The 7,708-nt window shown below is 38.1% G+C and overlaps 1 pseudogene; it reads left to right on the forward strand.

Annotated features, from left to right (window-relative positions):
- Window positions 1-5,787: 5,787 nt before the first annotated feature.
- Window positions 5,788-7,435, forward strand: LOC131913727 (TGF-beta receptor type-1-like; annotated as a pseudogene).
- The last annotated feature ends 273 nt before the right edge of the window (window positions 7,436-7,708 follow it).

The following is a 7,708-nucleotide window of genomic DNA, read 5'->3' on the forward strand; positions in this document are numbered from 1 at the left end:
AGAAACGACAAAAAAGAAACTAGAAGGAAGTGAATATAACCATGGAAACATAAATGAAAGACATTCACCAAAGTAATTTTCATACAGGAGTTGAGAAGGACATCAAGGACTGGTAACCAAATGTTCCAACAATCCTTACCTGTAGAAGAGACAGCAGTCAGTCTGTGCAGACCCTTAGGTTTGCAGAGATCTGCAGGATTTATTTGAATCCCAAGGCCAGGAGCAAAAAAAAGTGAGAAAGTTAAAGTTTAGAAAAAGATGAAAAGTGAGCTGAAATATATTAGAATAAATGCAACTAGAGAGTACCAGGTCTCTAGACAAAGCCCCACACACCTAATTGGAAGTGGTGGAATATGAACAACACTCCCTGAATTACTGGGGGACACGGTGAGTGAATGTGATCAAATTTATTATATCTCTTTAGGAAAATCTTAAAAATAAATGAAATTTAATTAAATAAAATAACAGACAGAGAATATATAGTATTCTAATTAGAAAACCAAGCAAAACAAATGGAAGTAAACAATAGACACAGGAGAAAAAGGACAGTGTACGTAAGTAAGTTGAAGTCCAGGAAAGAAAGGCTAGGAAAAAAATACTAAGATTTTTCAGACAATTTTCTTCAGAGTGAGTCTGATAATGAGCTGACTCATTCATAGTCAAATCTGATTCAAACCTTGTCAATCTTTCTCAAACATGCATGATCCTAAGGGAGGATATTGGCCAAAAATTACATTCTAAGTAAGAAAAGGAAATCTCCATCCTTTTAACTAGAGAAGACAATAAACAGCATTTTCACAGACATACTTTGCAATATGCATAAACTCACAGAATACACTAATTCCTCATTTTTTTCCTTAAAACAAGTAAAGATGTATAACATGATGATATAAACCACCCATTAAGAAATGAATTGAGGGATGGAGAGATGGTTCAGCAGGTTATGAGCACTTGTTCCTGAAGAGGAACTGGGTTCAGTTTTAAGCACTCACTTTGTGGCTTGTTCCTGAAGAGGAACTGGGTTCAGTTTTAAGCACTCACTTTGTGGCTGACAGCCATCTGTAACCTCAGTCCTAGAGAATCCAACACCCTCTTCTGACCTCTGAGGGCACTGTTCACACAAAGTACCCAGTTATACATGTGGGCAAAAACAGCATACACACAAAATACAAATAAATCTTTAAAATAAATACATTGGGGTATGGTGATATTTTATTTGTGTTGAAATGTGATTTTATTTGTATGCTAATAAATAAAAATGCCTGGGGGTCAGAGCTAGTAGCAAGTCATAGCAGAAGTCTGGCAGTGGTAGCACACACCCTTAATCCCGATCACATGACAAGCAGATCTCTGTGTGTTCAAGGACACCACCAACATGGAGACACAAGCCTTTAATTTCAATACCAACCATAGAAGACCTGGAGGTCTGTATAGTCAGGCAGTGATGAGGAGGTCATGTGGTTGGGTTTACAACCAATGAGAAGGCAGAACAGAAAGTCAATAAAAAGACAGACACACAGGAAGTAAGTCCCTCAGGGGAAGGATGGCAGTGGCAGCGAAGGGTACGAAGGCAGTCTTAGTCTCAGCTCTTAGCTACTGCTCTCTGACCTCTGGGGCTTTTAACTCTGTATTTGGCTCTGTGTTTCTTATTTAATAAAACCATTCAGAATTACATCTACATTGGGGAAGTGCCTATCCTACATTAAGTACATAGCTCTAGTGTTGTTGAGAGGAAGACTGTATGTCAATGCCCTAATATTTACTGCCATTATTATAAGAAACAACATTGACAAACTTCTAAAATTTATGTCCTCACACCCATGCTTAGGAGAAATGTAGTTAAATAATATGTTTTGTAATTAGGAGTCAGTATTGTGATGGAGTTATAGTAAAATAGTTCATGTGAAATCTACATTTTTCTGGATGAAATATTAATGGTATTTTCTGTGTCCTAATTGAGATAATAATTTAAAGTGTTTTTTTTCACAATGTGTTACATATATCTTAGGATGCACATGTATTTTAAATACTAATATAATCTTGAAGATTGACTTACTGAAAAGTCAGGTCAGTGTGCCCCTCAACTCCTTCACACAGCCTTGAAGTATACAATTTGTAGCCAACACTGAGAGATAATGTCAATCTACTAAGTAGCTGTAATTTCTTTCATTTAATCTTTTTATTATGATTTTTTTTATTATGAGATAAGTTTGAGTATGTCTTTAAGGTTATTCTATGAAATTCCTATTTAGTATTTTTGTAATTCTTATTTATATTTAATTACCTATAATTTTGTTGTATACTTTGGAGAGAGTTTTGGGATATATTTTAGAAGTCATTCTAATAACTTCAAGATGTTTAGAAAATTCTATTTAAAATGTGTTATCTATATTTAACTTTTTCATTAAATAGAACTACTATTTAATGAAGTTACATATTTATTTCATGGCACAGCCATAGGTGATGGGAATGGCAAAAGTCATAAAACCACAACAGCTTGACAAAGATCTTGCAAAGCTGAGCTGCATGACGGCCACCATACCACATTTGGTTTTGATCTGCATGTGCTGTATACTTGGGGAGGGGTTTAATATTTGTACAATTTGGGGATATTGGATGGATGGAAATTTTCTTATGAATCATTTATGCCTCCTCTCAGGAGTACTGCTTCTAAGCTTTCCAGGAAAGTCCTGAGCATACCACCCCTCCCGCTTTTAGGGAGATATCCTTATCTACTTGAAGGTCTTCCTTACTTTGGAGGTTGTGACACACATAAAGCCGAAGATCTCTTTATTAGACTCTGAGATATTCTTGAAACATCTGTTCCTGTACTTACTCAGGAACAAGATAACCAAAACAAAGTAAACTTAAAAGGTCAAGGAGATTTGGTGGGCTAGAGGAGCTGGGCAGAGATCAGATTACAAGCAGCTTCCTACTATACTTCAGGAGACTACTTGGCATATACAGCAACAAAGTTAGATTAGCTGAAGTTATCTCTACCCTAGACTGGGACTTACATTGATGGGCAAAGAATGATGTGGATAGATGATAAAAGAATGTCGTGTCATGATCTCCCTTTCTTAGAAAAGTTAACTTGTGCAGAGCCACTGTGGTGTCATATGACCAAGGAACAACAGAATGCCAGGATTAGACATATTAACAAATTCTATGAAGATATAAAATATAAAAATTGTATTATACCAGACTTTAAATAATAACTGAGGCAGCTTTGGCCTGAGGATTTTCTTGGGCACTTTGACCATTAAGAGTTAATAATGCCTCCCAAACAGATCAGGCCAATCAACTGTCTCACCCACTCAGAGGGCCTGATCCAGTTGGTGACCCCTCAGCCATTGGTTCATATTTCATATGTTTCCATTCGTTTGGCTATTTGTCTCTGTGCTTTATCCAACCTTGGTCTCAACAATTCTCGATCATATAAATCCTCCTCATTCTCGCTAATTGGACTCCCAGAGATCCACCTGGGCCTAGTCATGAATCTCTGCATCCAGATCCCTCAGTAGTTGGATGAGGTTTCTAGCACGATGACAGTTAGGGTGTTGAGGCATCCAGGCAGTGGGACCGGGTCCTGTGCTCATTGCAGGAGTCGGCTGTTTGAAACTTGGGGCCTATGCAGGGTCACTTGGCTCGGCCTGGGAGGAGGGGACTGGACCTACCTGGACTGAGTCTACCAGGTTGATCTCAGTCTGTGGGGAAGGCTTTGCCCTGGAGGAGATGGGAATGGGGGGCAGAATGGGGGGGAAGGTGAGGGGGGTGGGAGGGGGGAGAACAAGGGAATCCATGGCTGATATGTAGAACTGAATTGTCTTGCAAAATAAAAATAAAAAAAAAAAGAGTTAATAATGCACTGCTTGGGACATAGCAATCTGCCCAGGATAGCTTGGAGATTTTCTTTCTGTCTAGTGTCCTTGAAGCAATAAGAGCTACCAGCCTGAGAACAGGCTGTCATATGCCTTCAGATTTTTAAAAATTAGGTATGTGGTTAATGAGCAAAAATGGTTATAATAGGTAACTGTTTATCAATGGTGATTAAACTTGAGGAAAAATGATAAAAGATAACTCGGTTCTGTCACAGTTTATCAATGATGATTAAACTTATGAACCCAGAAATGCAAGAAAAAAAAACTAAAACACATGTCCAGAAAAAAAAATGATATTATCTATGTTTTGGAACAACATGAGACTGTCTCTGCTTACCGAATACTCTATAAATAAAGAAGCATTCTGACTGCTAGATAGTCACGTTGCAAGATTCTCTCCACCATGGTCTGGCTCAACCCTTCTCTTGCCTACTCCTTGCCTTCTCTCTGGAACCTGTCACCTGCACAGATAGGCCCCTGGCAATTTCAACTAGATTTTTACTTTGGGGATACATTCTAATATCTAGCCAATCAAATGAGCTTTCTTTTGTATTTTTCACAAAAAAGTGTCTGTAGCTTATAATTGGCATGTAGTTAATCAATATATAGTATACATATATAAAATCCTCAATAGCAAATATTTATTTAAATTGTGAAACATATACAAGAATTAAAAACTCTTCATTATATGTATTTTATTTCCTCTAACATTCTAGTTATTTTTCTTATCATTACTGCACCACAGGATTATGATTATCTGATCAGAACATAAATGCATTTAGAGAGTCTGATAATGATGGGTTATCCTAAGGGTCTACTTCTTTCTCTTCCTTCTCCTCTTCCTCCTTATGCTCCTCTTGCTCCTCCTGTTCCTCCTTATCCCCTTACTTCTCTTCATTTGTTTCTTCCACTTACATCTCATATTTCTCCTTTCTCTCTCTTGCCATTTCTCTTTGAACACATTTGACAGATTAAGAGAAAATTGGAATATGATGATATTTCACATTTAAATAATTTATAAAAATATTTTGGCATTTTTAAGTGTAAAGGTCAATAACTTAAAATATTTAAAGGAAATAAAGGAAAAGATATGTTGATTTGGTGAAACAACAATACTTTTAGCTGATTTAAAATAAAAATAAAAATAAGTTAGAAAAGAAAAAAACTGACTCATGCTCTTACATATATGTGTGTTTAACATTTGTTTGTGATTGATTAGAGTGACCATACTGTGGTGATATTGTATCCACCAATATATTGTGCACACTAATAAACTTATATGGGGTCAGAGAACAGAACAGACACTAGATAGACATAGAGGCCAGAAAATGGTGGCACACACACCTTTAATCCTATCACTTGGGAGGCAGAGATCTATCTGGATCTCTGTGAGTTCAAAGCCACACTGGAAACAGCCAGGCATGGTGACACTCACCTTTAATCCCAGGAAGTGATGGCAGGAAGCAGAAAGGTATATAAAGGGTGAGGACCAGGAACTAGAGGCTTTTAAGCTTTTAGGCTTTTAGTAGCAGTTCAGTCTGAGGACTCGTGGAAACAGAATTGGATGAGGAGTTGTCAAGGTGAGGTTGGCTGTAGCTTATTCTGCTTCTCTGATTTTTCAGCATTCACCACAATATTTGGCTCTCAGTTTTTTATTTAGTAAGACCATTTAAGATTTGTGTTACATCTGGCACCCAACATAGGGCAGGAATTCATAAAAAAAGTCACTTGCCTGTGGGCTTGCAGTCCCCAACTGGACCCCAAGCTGCACACAGCCACTTGTAATGACACTGATGGGATTTGCTGAAGGAGGCAGAGGCAGAAGGATCTTGAATTTGAGGCTAGCCTGGGAGGCTTGCTGAGGAGAAGCTGCAGCCAGGACCAGGCCACAAACGGTGGCAGTGGGATGATCAAGGCAGCTGCTGCTCCACATTGCCAGCTGCTCCTCATCATGGTGGTGGTGGTGGCAATGCTGCTACCAGGGACAAAGGGTTTATCGCTGCTTGTTCAGAGAACAATTGCCAGGACCATCGTGTCACATGAAAGCATCAGCGAAGCGCAGTTTGGAAAAGTTTGGCGAGGCAAGTGGTGGGAAGAAGTTGCTGTGAAGATATTCTCTTCTAGGGAAGAACATTTGTGGTTCCCAGAGGCAGAGTTTTATGAGACTGTGATGTTATGTCATGAAAACATCCTAGGATTTATAGCAGCAGACAACAAAGACAATGGCACATGGACTCAGCTGTGGCTGGTGTGGATTACCATGAGCATGGATCCCTTTTTGATGACTTGGATACCTGTTACAGTGGAAAGGATGTTCAAATTCGCTCTGTTCATGGCAAGCAGTCTTGCCCATCTTCACATGGAGATTGTTGGTACCCAAGGAAAGCCAGCTATTGCTCACAGAGATTTGAAATCAAAGAATATCCTGGTGAAGAAGAGTGGAACCTGTTGTATTGCAAACTTGGGACTGGCTATGAGACAAGATTCTGCCACAGATACAATTAAGATTGCTCCAAACCACAGAGGAGGCACAAAAACAAGGACTGCTGATCGTTGCCAAGACAAGTGTGGTTGCAGCTTTGGCAACAGGCATCCTCTGAGGCCAGGACAATATGACACTATCGCTGAAGTGGCTTTGCCATCCGGAAAAGGTACAGTGCCCCTTCCTTCTACAGCAGCTGAACTGCTGCTAAAAGCCTAAAAGCTTAAAAGCTTAAAAGCCTCTAGTTCCTGGTCCTCATGCCTTATATACCTTTCTCCTTCCTGCCATCACTCCCTGGGATTAAAGGTGTGTGTCACTATGCCTGGCTGTATCCAATGTGGCCTTGAACTCACACAGATCCAGCTGGATCTCTGCCTCCCAAGTGATAGGATTAAAGGTGTGTGTGTGTGTGTGTGTGTGTGTGTGTGTGTGTGTGTGTGTGTGTGTGTGTGTATGCCACCATTTTCTGGCCTCTATGTCTAGCTAGTGTCTATTCTGTTCTCTGACCCTAGATAAGTTTATTAGTGTGCACAATATATTGATGGACACAATATCACCACATTTCCCCTTTTTTTGTTTAAAATAATAAAAGAAGCATATAACTAATATAAGAAAAACTATATCCAATAAATGTAGCCAAGAATTACATTAACAATGTCTAATCCATTAACATTTGACAAATTCAGACAAAAAACTCCGTTATATACATTAACAATGTCCAGTTCATTATCATTTGACAAATTCAGACAAAAAATTTCATTACTTATCCATTTTGAAACAAGTAGTTCCTTTTTATCTTATCATATCCATATTTTCTCTTTTTTCTTTTCTTAGTAGATTCAAAAATCTACCTTTTATCTATAATTCCTATATCTTCCATTTTTTTCTTTTCAGAGTATATTCAATGTTCTACCCTTTTCTATATCCTCTTTTTCTTTTTCTTTTTTTTTTAAGATTTGTGTTACACCATACAAATATGAACAATATACAAACAGGTAAAAAGAGTTTCCCAAAGTGCATGGTGAGGTTCATAATTCAGAAATTACAAAAGTTCTGCAAGAGAAAACGGTAAATTGAAAACAAATTAGACAGTTCACAATAGAGGGAAATCAAATGATCAATAAATGTTCAAAATTGTCACCAATCTCCATTTTCTTTCAGCTCTATGACTTTAACCCAAACTTTGGTCCTAGTTCAATTATTGAAACAGCGACTTTTGTCCTGCTGCTGTTCTTGCTTATTCTATGGCATCTGTATCTGCACTGCTGCAAATGTTCTATTTTATCCCATATTAATGGGTTTGTATTAACAGCTGCTCCAAATTCTTTCCTAAAAGATAAAGGAA

The sequence above is a fragment of the Peromyscus eremicus genome, chromosome 6, assembly GCF_949786415.1.
Source record: "Peromyscus eremicus chromosome 6, PerEre_H2_v1, whole genome shotgun sequence".
Taxonomy (NCBI): domain Eukaryota; kingdom Metazoa; phylum Chordata; class Mammalia; order Rodentia; family Cricetidae; genus Peromyscus; species Peromyscus eremicus.